The sequence below is a fragment of the Ictidomys tridecemlineatus genome, chromosome 7, assembly GCF_052094955.1.
Source record: "Ictidomys tridecemlineatus isolate mIctTri1 chromosome 7, mIctTri1.hap1, whole genome shotgun sequence".
NCBI classification, from domain to species: Eukaryota; Metazoa; Chordata; class Mammalia; order Rodentia; family Sciuridae; genus Ictidomys; species Ictidomys tridecemlineatus.
Window position 1 is genome coordinate 50,841,062 of NC_135483.1, and position 19,151 is coordinate 50,860,212.

Consider the following 19,151-nt stretch of genomic DNA (forward strand, 5'->3'; position numbering starts at 1 on the left):
ATTTATGGAGGTCAGAAATCCTGAGTGGGTTTCATGGACCAAAATCAAGGTATTGTCAGGGCTTTGCTCCCTCTGAAGTTTCTGGGGGATAATCTATCTCTTTGCCTTAGATCCCCAGGTCACCTATATTCCTTGGTCATGGTGCCTTCCTTCACCTTCAAAGCATATTACTGTTTTCAGGAACTGTTTTCATTATTGCATCTTCTGTATTCCCTGCCTTTCTCTTTCTCTCTAATTAAGAATCTCGTGGAGCCTGGCGCAGTGGCATGCACCTGTAATTCCAGGAGCTTGGGAGGCTGAGGCAGGAGGATTGTGAGTTCAAAGCCAGCCTTAGCAAAAGCTAGGCACTAAGCAACTCAGCGAGACTCTCTGAATAAAATACAAAATAGGGCTGGGGATGTGGCTCAGTGGTCAAGTGCCCCTGAGTTCAATCCCCAGTTTAAAAAAAAAAAAAAAATGAATCTTGTGGTTATGTTGCTTCTATCTACAACCATCCCTAATCTAATCTCACGGGCAAAGTCCCTTTTACTTTTTACTGTAACACATTTGCAAGTTCTGGGATTATCAAGTGGGCATCTTTGGGTAGCCAACATTCAGCCTGCTACCAGCCATTTAAATAGGCACTGTTTACTCACATGGCAGTTCTGTCGTTGACAGGTATTATTAAGTCGCTTAAATTCTCTGTGCCTCAATTTTCAAATCTGTAAAGTAAGGAACTGATTAAATGTCTTTTTAAAAATTCCTACCTATGCCAACATTTTATGTTTCTAAGTTATCATGAATAACATGTAAAATAACACCAAATTGTCAGCACAATTTTTGAAAGTGGGTATTTTTTTCTGAAGACTATTTTACTAATTGTAACTACTAGGTCTTTTAGTTTCACATAGCACTTAAGTGTTCCCTCTCGTTTGACAAGAACAGTGTTCTGCTTCCCGTTGTGTATAATTATTTTATTCTTTCTTAATGGCATTGTTCCTCGTCTTATTTAATGCTTCCTTTTCTTTCTAATGCTTCTCCTCAGTCCTTCCCACTCATACTACCCCACCTCCTAATTCTTTTGCAAAAAGAAAAAAAGTTTATAAGACCAACTAATATGCTGCAGCTCTTAAGGGAACTTTAAATGAGTGCCCAAGTTTTTTGATCCATTCACTTTTCCAAAAATATAGGAGTTAAATATGAGACCTCCATATTATCACCACCTATTCCTTCCTCACACACTGCTGTTTCACAAAATATTAAAGCTCTGTCTCATCAACGATTTATGCCTTCATTAGAAATAAAAAGGCTGTTTTCATAAATGAACATCTGTGGGAAATGTTAGAATTTACATTCACATTTATTATCTCCTAGAAGTTTTTCCTCTGAGTTGAAGGGAGTCCTCTAACATCTCTATAATATTGGAAATTGGACTGGAGAGGAATCTGTGACCACACACAAGAAAGATGAGGGAAATTTAGCCTGGTTACAAGAGTAACCTTTGTCAAGACGGTTAGGTAGCAGAATACCCCATGTCCAGACAAACTAGAGATAGCAGATACGCAACCTCCATAGTGACAGAAACTTCCAGGGTCCTGGTATCCAGGTGTGGGGTAGCAGGTAGAATTCAAGGTCCAGTGCAAGGTAGGCACCAGCCCCATGTGTTGCATGTGGTGGATAGAGCAGAAGTGGGCACACCACCCAGGTGGCAGATAGCAGGTAGGTAGCGATAATCCCAGCTGTATGGGGAGTGAGGAAAAGGACTCTTAGCTCTTCCTCACGTTAATCTGATGAATCTATTGACGTATTTCCTGCTTTACAGGGTCCAGGAAGTGAAAGGGGGCAACAGAAAGCAAAGGCTAACTTCAGAACTAACCCTTCCATCTGGAAACTGAAATCATTTTTTCCTGAGATTTTCCTTTTCATTCTAATCCCTAAACATCACTAAGAAGTAGTGATGTGTAGGGTACTTAAAGAGTCATCAGAGGGATAACAATGTCCATCACATCCCACCATCATTTCTAACCCCATGCCTCCTCCCACCCCTCTGCCCTATCTAGAGTTCATCTACTTCTCTCAGTTTTTAAGTGAATATTTTTAAAAAGTCAGTTTACTCTTTGAGCACTAGTCCTCGCACATACCATTCCCATCAACAGATATTGACACAACTATTTCAAAATCAGCAAGAACAAAGCTGGAGAAATCTCTGTTGATTTCTCCAGTAACTATTTTCTTTACTTCCATTCTCCTAACTCTGAATTTGTTCTGAAAATACATTCCAATTAATGTCCAACCCGATGCAGTTTATGATGTGGTTATTGACTCCTTGGGGAACAGAATTAAACCATCAAACCCATTTTCTAAGTCTAGGGTGAAAGGTTAATGGGTTTACTAAAATGCTAAATGAATTACAAAGTAATATCGCTCAGAGGGAGAGAAGAGAAAAAAAAATCTCAAATGCTTATCTTGCCAACTTTTTTTTTCTCTATTCTGGAAATGTTCTAACTAGCATCAAAATAACTGCAGAAATGCTTTTGAGGCTAAGTAATTTTATAATGCTGTGACTTTCATTACTGCCTCTCACTGAGGATTTCCTCAAATATTCAAATTTTTACCTTGTTTTTGGAAGGCGTAGAATAGTGGGTCAACAGAAACGTTGTTTACATTTAGCAGGTGGCAAAGATGCAACTGCAAGAAACATTGATATGCTCAGCTTCTCACATCGATGCGAGAGAGGAGAATGGTATTGGAGAATGGTATTCAGAACCCAGGAATCCAGCTACATCACCCATTAACAAGACCATCTTGGGACTGGTGATGTGGCTCAAGCGGTAGCATGCTCGCCTGGCACGCGTGCGACCCAGGTTCGATCCTCAGCACCACATACAAACAAAGATGTTATGTCTGCCGAAAACTAAAAACAAATAAATAAATATCAAAAAATTCTCTCCCTCTTTTTTTTTTTTAAAAAGACCATCTTTTTTTTCCCCAGAGAATTAAAAATATGATATTGTCATGGAGTACGTAAAGGGTTATATTCCTTCACAAAATCTAAGCTCAATTGTGAATGGTGTGGTAGATGACATCATTGTTGTTAAATAACCATCATTTCTCCCTTCTTGCATAAGAGGAGTGCTCTCTAATGTGATTTCAGGTTGCCCCTACCACTTGCTTCCATCTGTTGATTTGCACAGTTATCTTCCTGTCCTTCTGTCCTTGCCATGAGAAACAATTCCTCTGTGCTATGGTTTGAATACTGTTTGTCCCCTCCAAAACTCATGAAAATTTACCTAATGGAACATCACTGAGAGGTGATGGACCCTTTAAGAGGTGTTTGCCTCATACCCATAAAAAGGAAGTAATGCCATTTTCACAGAAGTGTACCCATTCTTATGGGAGGGAGGGAGTTATCACAAGAGTATGTTGTGATAAAGTGAGTTCACCCCTGTGCTTTTTCCTCTCACCTATTCCTGAGTTCCCTTCCACATTCCATCATGGTATGATACAACACAAGGCCCTTGCAGGTGCCATGTTCTTGGACTTCCCAGCTACCATAAAATAAAATAACCTTCCTTCCTTTATACGTTATCTACTTTCAAGTATTTTATTATAGCAATAGAAAATGGAGCAATACACTATTGCATACAAGTTTACCACAGAATAAAGATTAGAGTCAGACCTGCTCTTCCAAGCAAAGCAACTCAGCCAAGTCCAACCCAGACCAACCAACTCTTGCCAGCTAGCAGACCCAGGAGAAACAAATATTTATTGTTGAAAGGCACTGAGGTGTTTATGGTTATGCACTAATAACTGACCAAACGCAGGAGCATTATGTTAATTATAGTCTAGTCCAGCCTAGTCTAGGGTCTGAATATGGCTGGTTTTCTCTGAGCTCTGCTTTCTGGACTACTTTTCCTGTTTTTAACTCCCAAAGTGCAATTCCAGGCCAAGGTAAGATTTGCTCCACCTTCTGTCCATTTCTCTAGTTTTGTAACCAAATTCTTTTTGTTTTCACTACTGCTCCAACATTTACAGCTTAAATTACCACCACCTCTGTGTCCCAGATTGTTTGGCTTTTTCTGCTGAGTAATCAGAAAATACCACCCCAAAATATGTTGCTTTGGACTTCAAACTGAAAGCTCTTAGGAAAGAGCAAATGCAGGAAAGGTCTTTGTCTGACCTCCTTCTTATCTGTCTAAATAAAGATCCTCTAGAAGGAACTCAGGAATTCTCTCTCCAAGAATCTGATTAACCGGGGAAAATTACACTCATATTACAGGAGAAGAGATTGGAGATCAACACGACACCCAAACAGATTTTGTTACACACTGTCTGTGTTCATATGAGGGCTCACTGATCTGTTCCCCAAATCATTTCCTTATTGCAATGCTCCCATGCATGTAACAATTTTTCTGTATCTTTTTCTCCTATGCTAATTTTTTGGTGCCAACATTGTATATTGAAACGAAAGTGGAATATGTTGAGACAAGTCTGTATCTATTCATCTACTCACTGTGGGTTTATTTTATACTTGTGACCCCTCAGAGAGTAGAGGGAAAGACTTTCTCTTTCCCTCTCCTAAACTGCTGTTACCCAGAGCAATCTGTGTCATCACCAAGAATGCAAATGGGCTTAAGGTATTTACAGATTTAGTGTCCATATATGTTCAAATTTCTGCTCTAGTTAAGGGTCACTATTTGTTCAGGATACGTTTTTATCACTGGGGAAATCTTTTATATCACATTCAGGAATTAACTATTTTTTAAATTGTAGAATCTGGGTAGAATTCCATAATGAAACTGATATATAAAACTGATACAAAACAGTTGCTTTATTGTGCTAGAAATTCATTTATATAGATATCTATTAATAAAATACACATAAAGGGAATTAGTTTAGGCTTTCAAACTGTAGTATTTTCAGTCTTGAAGGGTCAGGACTGACATTTGGGGGCCACATGAGGATGCCCTGTGTATTGTGGGATGGTTAGCAACATCTCTGGCCTCTACTCAGAAGATGCTAGTAGTATCATCATTGTGAAAACCAAAAATATCTCCAGACATTTCCAAATGCCTCTAGGCAAACTGGCCCAATTGAGAGCCACTGAGTTGTTCTAATTTATCAACTGAAGATTCTAACTCAGAAAAAGCTTCACTTTTCCCTTGCTAACCCCCCTGATCCTATGCTCTCTCCCTCTCAAAGCTAGTCATTCTTTACTGGCACCTCTTGAATTTTAAAGAAATGTTCTATTACATTGTCAGCAAGTTATAATATAATGGTAAATATCAAAGCAACATTCATGAAGATAAACTCTAAATAGACAAGGACCAGTAATGACAACTTCGGCTATGCTAATTTTTTGGTGCCGACATTGTATATTGAAACGAAAGTGGAATACGTTGAAACTCAAGTCTGCATATGCATATAGTTTTATTACATAGATCTGAACATCATAATGATATTCAATAAAGAGACATTTTACCTGTATCTCATTGTTCTCAGTTGTATAGATTCGAGGATAGGACATTTCTCTACTGATTTGAAGAAGCTTTGCATTTTCAAACAGCTACAACTAGTCTTATTCTTCTAATTAGACAGTATAAGATTTCTTGCATGCAAACACCATAATCATATTTTGTTGTCAACAAAGAACCATCTGTTTTCTAAAGGATGTGCTCCCAGGCATGCAATATTTCACTTAGATATCATGGCGTTGCTGTATTTTCTTTGCTATGTGAGTTGTAGTCATTACAAGTATAAAGTCCACAAGCCACGTGCTCTGATGGGTCTTGGTATTTTATGCATAGGGTGACACAGAAAATATGGTAGTAATGAAAACAGTTCATCACAGAGCCAAGTACCCTTGCAGATAGTGAGTGCCCTTTTGCTGTAGCATTCAAGCAGAGGCTACAAACTTAAAGACGTTTGCTTAGAGTGGGCAGTTGGCCAGTTTCACCTCCACAATCTCTCCAAGTCTAATATTCTATTATTCTCTCTCTCTCCTCTCTCTTTCTCTCTCTCTCTCTCTCTCTCTCTCTCTCTCTCTCTCTCTCTCTCTCTCTCTCTCTCTCGGAGGGGCAGGTACTGGGTATTGAACTGAGGGTGCTTAACCGCTGAAACACATACCCAGCCCTTTTTATTTTTATTTTTTTTATTTTGAGACAGAGTTTTGCTAAGTTGCTTATGGCCTCCGCTAAATTGCTGAGGCTATCCTTGCACTTGAAATCTTCCTGCCTCAGCCTCCCAAGCTAGTGGGCTTACAGGCATGGGCCACCATGCCCAGCTTACTATTCTCATTTTTTAAAATTCTAATTTCAGTCAGTTAACCTTTAAATTGTTGTAGAAAAGTAAGTACTACCAGAGGTACTTCCACAAAGTCCTATGGAATGTGTATCATCATCTCAAATACACAGGTGGAGAAAATGAGGCTTAGAAAGGTAAAGCAGCTCCTTCCAACTCATTGTCAATGCAGAAATATATGCCCAGATCCAGCAGTCTCCACAGCTACTACCCTGCAGGGGTGAACTCAAGGTCAGAGCATATAATCAGTGTTTAGCCAAGACACAATATACAAGCCATAGATTTTTGCCACTCACAATCATCTCTTTCTCCATCTCTCTTAAAATTCTGTGCCGTCTATTACTTATTAAAAAGTTCTATCTTAAACACAAAGATGTTGAGGCAATGAAGAGAACCATATTAATAAAAATGTTCTGCTACAAAAAGGAACCTCCCATTCCTCATTCATAAGTAATTGTAATAAGAAATATAATTAAATTTTCTACACACACAAAGGAAAAACTCAGTTAAATGGAAAGAATAAAGCCATATCATTTGAATTCTGTTATCTATTTCTAAACTGCACAAGCCAATTATGTTAGATGGGGGTGTGTGTATACTCCTGTAATTTGTAAGAAGTAAGTTATGAGTCCTAGATTTTATATTCATGTCGTTCTTTTCCCTACCTTTGGGAATATTTGTAGAAAAACACAATAGAAGATAGATCAGGACTCTTCTTTATGGCACAACAATTTTCTAATGAAAGTTAGAAAAACTATAAAAGGAGATGACTGGTTGCAGTATATATATATATATATATATATATATATATATATATAATGAAATGTCAGGGTCAAGAGGAATCCCATAAATCACTATTATTCACTTCTGTTTTAGTTTATTACATGAAATGCATGCTGCTATGGATCTGAGACTTTTTCTCCTATTAAATCTACAATCGACTAAATTGACACAATTTCACTCTCTTATAAAAAAAAATCCATTCAATCCAAATTACATGATTTAGTTTTACCCATTATTTGACCTTTCCTTTGCTCATTTTTATTATTTGTAGTTTCAAGCCTTTGAAAGCTGGTTTGACTTACAAAAGTATTTTCCTGTGGCAAACTTGACAAAGCAAAACAATTCCTTCTAGCACTTTATTGTAGTTGTTCCCCCTCTTCTAACAGAAGATACTTGAGAGAATTTACAAAATGATGGATAATTTTAAAAATACAAAAAGTCAGAGACAAAGAAAACAACAAGAGGGAAACTTCAGGAAGTGAATTAGATAAAAGTTGATTGACCACTTAGACCTTATTACTCCAAGGTTATGAACAACATAAGCAACTCTGGACAAGCATGCCCTACTGGTTTTACTTCATTAAGCTACTTCTCTTTGCTTGTAGTGCACTTCTACTTAATTTGTAGAAAGCCAAATCACCAAATTGGGGCACACATTAAGGTGAATTCAATTCAACTAGGAGATATTTGTACACTGTTATTTCATTTTCTCTCACACACTTACACCTCCTGTGTCCTATGAATGTAAGCCCTTTGAGGGCAAAGATAATTCTTCTTCTACAGCTCACAAGGCCAATTCCACCAAGCTCTCCCCCTTAAAAAAAACAGAATTATTACAAAAGCAGTCTGTAGGAAGAGCATTTCTCAGGGTTGTGTGTGTGTGTGTGTCTGTGTGTGTGTGTGTGTCTCCTATTCTAAACATACTTATTAGGGACCTTCAGTCCCAAACCAAAGCTTATATAAATATAAGACCTTGCAAGGAGAATTGAAACGCTTTTTATTCATTGATTTCTTTCCCTCCCCAAATCAGTATCTCAGAGTTTATTTATAGACAGGATAGTTACAGAGGTGATCAAGTCAAAATGAGTCCTTAGGTGCACCCTCATCTACTATATATAACTGATGTTCTCCTAGGATGAGATTAGGACACAGACAGGCACCAAGAAGAGAGTGTGAAGACCGGGAGGAGGAAGACAGTCACCTATTACTCAAGAAGAGAGGCCTGGAACAGATCCTTCCCTCATTGTCTTCAGAAATGGCAAACCTCTGACACTTCCATCTCACACTGTGAGATATAAAATTTTATACCAAAATTGTGAGAAAATTATCTTCCGCTGTTTACACCACTCGTTTTGCAGGTACTTTGTTACAGCAGAGTTGGGAAACTTATACCAAGGTGTTTTTGATATTTGCTCATGTTTTCTAACTTGCAGCAGTTGGATATTCTTTGAGGATGTCTGGATTTGTTGAAATGTATACATTTTCCTTTTTGCATTTACTGAAGTGTATACATTTTCCTTTTCTCATTTATGTTTTTATATTGTATACACAGTAGGATCTGATATTAATACATAATTCTTTCTTACTGATTAGTGGATATTAATTTTAGGTGTTTCCAAGAGAATACTTATTATCTGTTCTTAATGATAAAATTTATAGTATCATCATAATGCATCACAACATTTTATTGAGGTTGTATTCTGTGCTTGCTACTATTCTAAGCATTTCATCCAAAGTAAGTCACTGAGTCTTCATGAGGCGATGAGGAGGAAATGCTATCTGCTGCAGACCTTGCTGCTCTGAACAGAACTTCTTTCTTCAATTCTTTGCTACTTAACCACAGATATTTCTAATCTAACCTTGGACATTTGCTAAAACACCATTTAAAAAATCAAATATATGGATGAAGCTAGGGCTGTTGGGACATACCTGTAATCCCAGTGATTTGGGAGGCTAAGGCAGTAGAACCACAAATTTGAGACCAGCCTAGGCAATTTAGCAAGCCCTTATCTCAAAATAAAAAATAAAAAAGGACTGAGTACATAACGTAGTGACAGAGCATCCCTGGATTCAATCCCCAGTACCAAACAAACAAAGAAAAACACCTTCTTGCTTATTAGATCCCCACGTCAGCAACCTTTCATTCTCTTAATTGATCCTGCAAAATGCTGGACATTATAATAATAAAAAGTTTGCAAGATAATGCACCCCTGCATCATCCTGTGGGTCACCTATGTCAGAATCACATCACCTGCTTATTTAAAATTTTGGATCCGTGGCCCTGTCCAGACCTAATGAATCAGTTTCTGTGGGTGGGATCCTGAAAGCTGTATTTGTATACAAACTTCTTGGGTAATTCTTCTACCTATTCAAAATTAAGAACTGTAGTCTTTTTTGAAAATGTCATCTGTGTTTTCACTAAATATTAGTTTCATTAATTCAATAACAGAGACTTTGGTTATTTATCATATTGGAAGAACCTTTCAAATGATAAAATGATAAACCTAAAACAATAAAATTTAAAAAATCAATGCAGCTTTAAAGCAGATTACATGCACACTGTTAGAAGGACAAGGAAAGCAAGCATTAATACTCAACAAATGAGCCTGAAAACCTCACTAATCCATCTGCTTTACATTAAATATCTCATTAAGGAGGACAATTTTGGCTTATGGTTACCAACCCTGTGGATTTCACCAATTATTTCATGATATGCAATCCAAGTTACACGTTCCAGAGTATGTATTGACAATGAAATCTAATGGAGTAGAAAGAAGAAAAGAATTCATTACAGAAGATATATTGGTCTCATTATTTCATGAAATTTTCCATCAATTTGCTTTCTTTGAACTCAGTACTTTTACACAGAAGCCTATATATTTCTAAGTTCCTCATTGGTAACTGGAAGAGGCATGCTGTGGTGGCCAACCTCCAATATGGTGCCCAGGGATCCTCACCTCCTGGTTTCTTATTTTGTGTGATCCCCTCCCATGCTGAATAGTTGATGCGTCTCTAGGGCGCCTTATGTCCTAGGGCTAGATGAGGTGCCCTAGAGACTAGATCAGACATTGCAAGTTCTTCCTGTTTTTTTCTCGCAGATTGCTTTTTCTGGGGGAAGTTCACTGCCAAGCTGCTGGGACTTATAAGTAGCTTATGGAAAACCCTCATGAAGAACTGTGGTCTTCCGCCAACAAACAGCCAGCACTGACTTCGATTCATGTGATGAGCCACTTTGAAATCAAAACCTCCAACTCTTGAGTCTTTCCAATGACCGCAGCCTCCTTTGTCATCTTGATCACAACCTCATGAGACACCCTGAGCCGGAACCATGCCTCTAAGCCACTCCTGGATTCCTAACCCATCACAGCGGTGAGATGTGGCAAATGTTTATTTTTGGTTTTGAGTATTTTGTGTTATAGCAGTGAGTACAAATTACTACAGATATAAATACGAGAATCCCCAGCAGGTTTGGAAAATGCTGGATTAGAACTTGATCCTGTTAACCCCTCTCTCCTCATTTAGCTCTCCAAATCCAGGTTTGCTTTTAATATTGCACATGACCTTTATTTATATGGACTCTTAGCTTTGATAGATTTAATATGCCCCAAAGTCTGAAATACAGTAATGATGCTATTTGAACCCAGATTACATCTTATACAAAACATCATTTCATTCTAGTAATGTTATGATTGCTATTCATGTGTTTGCTTTTCTTCAACATTGAAAACAATAATCAGCCTTTATGTTGTATTTATCAAGTAATCCAGGAATATCTTGGGAGGATATTTACTATAATTTTGGATTTCATCAAAAGAGAAAATATGTGACTTTTTAATGTTTCAATTATTCCAGGGTATGTCTTCTCTTTAACCATTAAAACTCATTGGCTCACATTGTGTTAAATACTACTTGAGTAGCATGAGATCAGGAATATCAGCTATAAGGAGCCAGGATACGAATGTTGGAGAAGAGCTAGAAGGATTCAAGCCATTATCATTGGTTAGCACTAAGGCAGATAGGTGAATTGATGCTTCCATCCATCAATATATTTTTGTGGGGTTTTTTGTTTGTTTGTTTGTTTGTTTGATACCAGGGATTAAACTCAGGGATGCTTAACCACTGAGCCACACCCCCAGTCCTTTTTAAATATTTTATTTAGAGACAGGGTCTCGCTGAGTTGCTAAGTGCCTTGCTAAGCTGCTGAGTCTGGCTTTGAACTCATGATTCTCCCGTTTCGGCCTCCCAAGATGCTGGGATTACAGGTGAGTTCCACTGCGCCTGGCTCGATCAATTTTTAATAAAGGATGAGAGAAATGAATGGCAGAAAGACTAAATAGAAATATTAATGTAACTCATAAAGACCAGAAATAACTTATCTGACAAAAAAAGGAAGAATCTACCAGTTAATATGATGGACTATATGCAACTACTAAAATGAGGACTCTAAAATGATGATCATGAAATAAAAACATCTAAAAGTATTTACTGGATGATTCTAAGTGAATAAAAACATCATAGTAACAAGTTCAATATTTAGCTGAATCCTCAACCCCCTCTGATGCTTTTCTGGAGGTGGGATTTTTGGCCGGTGACTAGGATTAGGTGAGGTCATGAGGGTGGGGCCATGGTACATTGGGATTAGTGCCTTTCTAATCCCTTATATAAGAGGATGCACAGAGAGCTTTCTCTCCTCCTATTCCAATGCACATTCATCAAGAAAGGGGCATGTGAGTGCATAGCAAGAAGGTGGCTCCCCACACACTGAGAAGAGACCTTGGAATGAACAGAATGAAACATGCCATGCTGGCACCTCGCTCTTGGACTCTCCAGCCTCCAAAACCATGAGGAGGGAATACCGGTTGTCTAAGCCACTCAGCCTGTGGTCATTTGCTATGGTAGCCCAACCAGTTACCCAGCTCTACCCCTTTGTCGTGTTCAGTCCATTCTCAGCACAGTGATGAGAATGATCCTGGTAAAAATGAAAATCACATTATATGGATTCCTCCTCTAAATACCCCAATCACTTTTTGTAAGAGTTAGGAATAAGGTCCTTACAGGGTTCCTGTGACTTGGACCTGTAAACTTTGATGGGGACTTTAATACCCTTCCTGCTTCCTCTCCCACGATACTGCTTTACTGTTCCTTCAGTGTTCCAGGTCTCTCCTCTCCTTGGGACCTGGGTGCAACCTGTGCCATCACTGGAGAGATCCTACTCACCTCTCAGCCAGGAAGGTGTGCACCCACCTGTTTGTGGTCACCTTGGTGGGGTCAATACTCTGGCCCCCCACATATCCACTTCCTATCTCCTTTCCTTGGCTTACTTTTCCCCTGTATCTTGTGCTGCTTTTTTTTAAAAAAAATTATACATTTTACTTCCTGGTTATTTCATTGTGTGTGTGTACCCTCCCTCACCAGGGTATCTGCTCCCTGAGGGTGGGGATTTTATTTCTCATTTTTTTCACTCCTCTTTACCAAGTGTCTAGAAGAGTGCTTTCCTTCCTTCCTTCCTTCCTTCCTTCCTTCCTTCCTTCCTTCCTTCCTTCCTTTCTTTCTTTCTTTCTTGTTATACATGACAGTAGGATGTATTTTGACATACTATACATACATTTTTGTGGATGTGGAGTTACACTGTTCATGTAATCATATATGAACATAAAAAAGTTTTGTCTGATTCATTCCACTGTCTTTCCCATTTACATCCCCATACTCCCTCCCTCCTCCCATTTCCCCTATCTAATCTGGTGACCCTCCACTCCTCTCTCTCTCCTGCCTATTGTGAGTCTAACACCAGCATATAAGAGAGAATATTCACCTTTGTTTTTTGGGGGAATTGGCTTATTTCACTTAGCATGATAGCCTCCAGTTCCATCCATTTCTGGGCAAATGCCATAATTTCATTCTTCTTTATTACTGAGTAATATTCCCTTTTGTATATATATCACATTTTCTTTATCCATTCATCTATTGAAGGCCTCCTAAATTGGTTCCATTGCCTAGCTACTATGAATACAGCTGCTATGAGCATTGATATAGATGTGTCACTATAGTATAGAGAAGAGTGCTTTTCAACTTGGTGTTCATTATTGCTCCCCTAAGACGTTTTTGGAAATATTTTTTCCTAATCATATCCCATGAAATTTCAATACCATGGATCTACTCTGTATATGCTTATTTTTAGAGGGCCACAAACCATTTCAATATCTAAAGATTTGGGGGTTTGCCTTCATAACCAATTTCCCCTCTTGGCAGAGAATGTATGATCAAGAATAAGACCTCTCATCTATTAGATGGTAAATAACTATATGCTAAATTAATGAATGACTTGATAGGTGCAGTGACCCATGCCTATAATCCCAATCCCAACAACTCAGGAAGTTGAGGCAAGGGAAACATAAGTTCAGGGCAAGACTGGGTAACTTAATGAGACATTGTCTCAAAAAATAAAAAGGACTGGGGACGTAGCTTAAAAGTAGAGTGCTCCTGAGTTCAATCACTAGTACCACAATAAATAAATAAATAAATAAATAAATTAATGTCAATTAATATACTTCAAATTTATCACAATGAATACCATTAACATGTTAACATATGCCACATAAAATAATTTTATGCAAATACCATAGAACTTTTTTGTTGCTTCTTTTTTAGAGAATCCTGAGGTAAACTGCTAAAAATTGCTAACATTTATGGTAATTTGATTATACATGAGTCATAATTTTTTCTTTCTTTGGTGGTGCTGGGGCTCAAACCCAGAGCCCTGTGCCTACTAGGCAAACACTCTGCCAGTGAGCCATACCTCCAGTCCCTAAGTTATAGTTTTCCTAATATTATGTAACCAGAATAAACTACAGATATAAATTACATTTTAAGGTAAAATATCAAACCACTTCACTCATCCATGTACCTTAATTTCAAATTTTGCATCAATTAAAACAGCAATTAAAATTCTATACATACAGATTTATGATGTCTATGGGATTCCGCTTGACAAATTCACTTAAAAGCTTTGAAAATCATTGCATTTGACTATGTGCCCCCAAGAGGAAAGAGGGACCATGATTACTTGTCTTTGTAGCTCCACTACCTTATGGAGCACCTGGCACTTACTATGTACCTAATCAAGACTCTTTAAAGAAATCTTGACTGTTCAGAAGTTTTCCAAGAACTTAGAACCTGAACAGAGACTAAAGGCATAGGCTGAATTCGCACAGGGGAAATGGCTTCTCAGTTAGAGAGCACTGGGAAGAAAGACATCTATACTTTGGGGAACACAGACACCATACTGAATCCACTAAAAAAAAGTTCAATTATTAAATGCTTTGAAAGAAAATCTTGGGAGTTTGGACTAAAGCTTAAGGCATTGTAGGAACTGATGGAATAGAGTGGAGCCATGAAAATTGTCTTTTTAAAAATGTCACCTGGCAACATTGTGAAAGATGAATTAGAAAGAGGGGAATGTACAAGTGTATACCTCAGCTGGGAGGTGGTCAGTAACTGGATGTGGGTTACCAAGGAGACAGTGGTAATGGAGGAGAAAGGAAAGACTGAGGCCACTTTCAAAGGGAATTAGGTAGAGCATTTTCTCATGGAGAGAATTTGGCTGCAAGTAACAGAAACTGTAAACAAGGATCAGGTGGGGTTGCAGGATATCCAGAGACAGCACACCTGCTGAGACAGACTGGAGCCAGTTCCTCCAGCTCCACCTCCTCCAGGCTCATTTAATCACCATTCCATTTGCTGGCCCCAGCCTTAAGGTGGTACTGAAATATGGCTCAGTGCCATCACAACCATACACGAATATATCCTCAGAAATAAATCAGGGAAAACAAGGAAAGAAGGACCTCTGAAAGTTCTTCCAGAAGAGCAAGGAAGAATTTCCCAGAATCACTAACAAATCTTTCCTTGAACCTGGGGAACCAGAACCAATTGTATATGAATTGCTCAACCAACCTGGGAAGAGAAAGGGGATTTCTCTTAGACCATTCTAGTGCATTTCTGGACATGGGAGGGGATTCACCTTCTAAGCCACTTGGGCTTCCTAGAAGAGAATTGGATATTGTACCAAAAGTGGGGTTCCTTTAAGAGAAAAGGGAGAGGGTCAGTGAAACTGGGTGTGCAACCAAGGCCCACCCTCAAAATGGACAATGAACAAGAGAAAATAGTTAAAGATGGCTTCACGTTTTCTCACTATATGACAGATGAGAGAGCAGTTTCAGGGCCAGTTTAATACAATTTTTAAAGAGGGCATATTAAAATGCAAAAAAAAAAAAAAGCTATTCAAAGATATTTCTTTCTTGTAACTAATCTAATCAGCAGGGGGCAGTGAAGAGTGACCCTGGGACCTAGTGGAGATATCACAGCTGGAAATAGAAATGTAGTCGTCATCCGTAAAGTGAGCTCACTCAGAGAGTGAGTAGAGGAAAAGGACAGAAGAGTTTTCTTGTCCTCAACTGGGAGGAAGGAGGAAAAAGAAATGTCAGGAGATTAAAGAAAACAAAGAGCTGGCAGAAAGAGATAAAGAGATAGAAAAATAGTTTAATAGAGAGCGTGAGCAAGCACAGGAGTTGAAAGGAAGTTGAAAGAAAAAAAATTCATGAAGAACGTATCAAACAAAACCCAGAGAAAGAGAGCCAATCAAGCCATGTTTGGGGCCTGAAAGAATGGGGATTATGTGAGGAAGCTGTTAGAAGAGTCTAGAAAGATTTCCAAACAGCAGTGTAGGCTGAGCTGAACTTCTCAGCATAAATCTGCAATAGGTCACATCAACTGTGTCCCTCCTGCAGGCCAATATGACTTTTGCACAGAAAAAAAAAAAAAAAAGATATGTTATTGGATCTGAAAAAAACATGGTGAGAGAATTTAGAGTTCTGCTAAAGCAATATTAAACAACTGGTTGTGAAATTTAGAGTGAAAGAGTCATACAACAAAGGCCACAAATGGACTGACATTAACCTTTCGTTCTATTTACTTGTATTTACAATATAATATAGCAGACTTACTGACTTTATATCTTAGCTTGAGTTCCCTTAGGGAGGGAAGGGGCTTAGGGGGTAGGAAGATAGTAGAATGAATCAGACATAATTACTCTATATGCATATATTTTACATGACCCATGTGATTCTACATCGTGTATGACCAGAAGAATGAGAAGTTATAGTCCATTTATGTGTAGTGCAATATATAACTAATCAGAACGAATTTTTTTAAAAAACATTATTATTTATTATTTTTTAAAAAAGCCATAAGGCTTGGGTGCGGGTATTTATTTGGGAGGCAAGCCTAGGGAGAAGTGAGGTGTGGGGAGTAATACAAAGAAGTAATAAATATTGGTGAAGTATATATTATTGTTTGTAGCAGTTATGGAAGACAGTTCAATGCAATTACCAGTATCCCACCTCAAGCTCATGTGGTGGTGTGTCTCTCTAGTTTTCTGCCCCAAAGTTCTCTCCAAAACCCAAGAACAGAAGCAGCTTGTCATTGCAGAGTTCCACAGCCCCCGAGCAATCCACAACCGGTGGGACAAGGCAGTAGGTCCATAGAGCCTGCTGGACCTGGTGGTTATCACAGTGGGCAGCTGAGGTTCAGTCCCTCTGGAGACCCACAGAGGATTTGTACAGAAGGCCCTCAGAATTGTTCCACTAAAGAAAAGGAAAGCTGAATACTGGTTGTGAATCCCCACCCCCACCCCCACTCCACCAGGCGAGAGCACCACAATTCTGGGCTACACCTATACAGATGTTTCAAAGAAAATCCTGGGACAGAAAAGCAAATCACCACTACCACATGGGCTTGGAGTGAGACTCACTGTCCATCACAGCTGTCCACCACAGCTGTCTACCACAGCTGCTCTGAAATCAGTAGCCCAAGAGCTGTGACGTGGGCCTTGCTCTCAGCTGCTACACCGTGATTTCTCAACCATGGCACTGTGGACATTTTGAACCAGATAATTCTTCATGTTTGAGCCGTCCTGTGTCTTTCGGGATATTAAGCAGAATCCTTGGCTTTTCTTCACTAGGTGCCTGCTTCCCCCTGCTTGGAGGTGACAATGAAAAATGTCTTCAGAAATTGCCAAATGTCCCCAAGGAAGCAAAGTTGCCCCACGTCTGGAACCATTGTGCAACACTGTCCTTGGGCAAGTGGCAGCTTCACTTCTCTAAATGTGTTTCTCATGCTTAAAAAGAGGACAATAGGTTGGGGATGTGGCTCAAGCGGTAGCGCGCTTGCCTGGCATGCGTGCGGCCCGGGTTCGATCCTCAGCACCACATACCAACAAAGATGTTGTGTCCGCCGAGAACTAAAAAATAAATATTAAAAATTCTCTCTCTCTCCCCTCTCTCCTCTCTCACTCTCTCTTTAAAAAAAAAAAAAAAAAAAAAAAGAGGGCAATAATAGGACTGACCTCATAGGCTTTGGGGGTGTTGAATTGAAATGGTGAACACTAAACACTTTAACAGAGCAAGTGGACACTAGCACATAGTCTGTTTAATAATAATAGTGACAGTACTAAGGAAAGATTCTTATTTTATATTTTTATGAAGAGTATATTTTTATTTATAGAACAAATAATTTTAAAATAATAATTAGGTGCTTGTTCCTGATATCTATTTCAGCAAATGGATTAGAGACTGAATCTCAATGTGAATAAATCAAAGTGAGAAACTTCAACATGAGTCAATTTTGAGCTTCTTTCATTACTAAACACCAATTAGTGGTCTTAAGTTAAACGTGACCAGGTGTAACTTTGTTGTAGATAAGCAAATGTAGATTATAAAGGAGCTAAAGGAAATCTGTTTAAAAAAAATGAATAGAAAATGAGCATGCTGTATTCCAGAATAATCCTTCAGAGTTTACACCTCAGTACTTTACAAAATGCAGATTTAAAATGTACATTTACTAAAACAAATTTCTTAACGTAGTCCGCAATCTCAGATTTGAAGGCATGAATATTTTAGGTTTATTAGCATAAACTGAATATAGCATGCAAACACTGAAATGAATTTAAGGAAATTGTTAATGATTCATTACATAGAGTAATTAGATTTTTGTATGATGGGAGCAAATGCATTAGCAAAAACAATTATGCACTGATACAATGAAAACCCACTCCCAGGGAAAAAGTCATTAGTGTAATAAAAAGGACATTTTGCAGGGCTCCTCCTGTACGTTCTTAGACTCAATCACAAACAGCTGTTGCCATCTGCCAGGGAGAGCCCTTGGCAAAGAGACGTGACAAACCTCTGCCAAACCCTGTTCTGTTGAAAGTGTCTACCCCAGAACTCTCAGAGACTACCTTCAAGAGATAGCAAACGAATCTGCTTTAAATCATTCTAAAGGGATTGTAAGGGAAGCACCAAACAAGATAAGCAGCAAAAATGTATTTATGAGAAATGGCTTTTGGTGTCTCTGCTTCTGTCTGTTTGAAACTTATAGATGGTATCTGCTTTTGCCCCCACTGGAACTGTTCAAACTTACTGCATTGAATTCTAACTGGGTCTGTGTTTTGTCTTTGTTTGCTTGTTTTGTTTTTTGTTTGGTACTAGGGATTGAACCCAGGCGTCTTGCACATGTGAGGCAACTGCTCTACCATTGAGCTACTTTGCCATCCCCTTTTTAAATCATTATTTTATTTTTGAGACAGATTCTTTTTAAGTTGCTGAAACTGGCCTCAAACTTGTGACCCTCCTGCCTCAACCTCCTATGTTGCTGGGATTACAGGCTGAAACTGCTTTTTAATGTATCTTTGGACTCTTCAAGGGCTGTAGCCAAGACATTGTCATCTTTGTGTCTCAGGATCTAGAGCAATCATTCAATAAATAATGGATGCGTGAATAAATGAATGAAAATGTCGTTTGGTCCAGTTCACCATGACTGGTGTACCCAGCTCCAAGATCAGTTAAGGACTTAAAACATCAATCTAAGTCTTCAGAGGGAAATCTTAAATATTCTACCTCAAACCCATTAAATCTTCCTCTCATGTCTTAGCCTTCCTAGAATAGATACAGTTAGTTTAGGGCGGAAGGAAATGAGGCAATCCGAGCCATGTGACAGGCCAGATCTGCACCCCAAAGAAAAGAAGTTAGGCAATCTTC

General features: G+C 38.6%; 1 long non-coding RNA gene across 1 annotated transcript; it reads left to right on the forward strand.

The window, feature by feature from the left end:
• The first annotated feature begins 3,838 nt into the window (after nucleotides 1-3,838).
• LOC144365296 (uncharacterized) lies at nucleotides 3,839-17,407 on the forward strand. Its single transcript, XR_013423605.1, has 3 exons — nucleotides 3,839-3,930; nucleotides 10,161-10,431; nucleotides 17,078-17,407. It is a non-coding gene; the product is annotated as an uncharacterized LOC144365296 (long non-coding RNA).
• The last annotated feature ends 1,744 nt before the right edge of the window (nucleotides 17,408-19,151 follow it).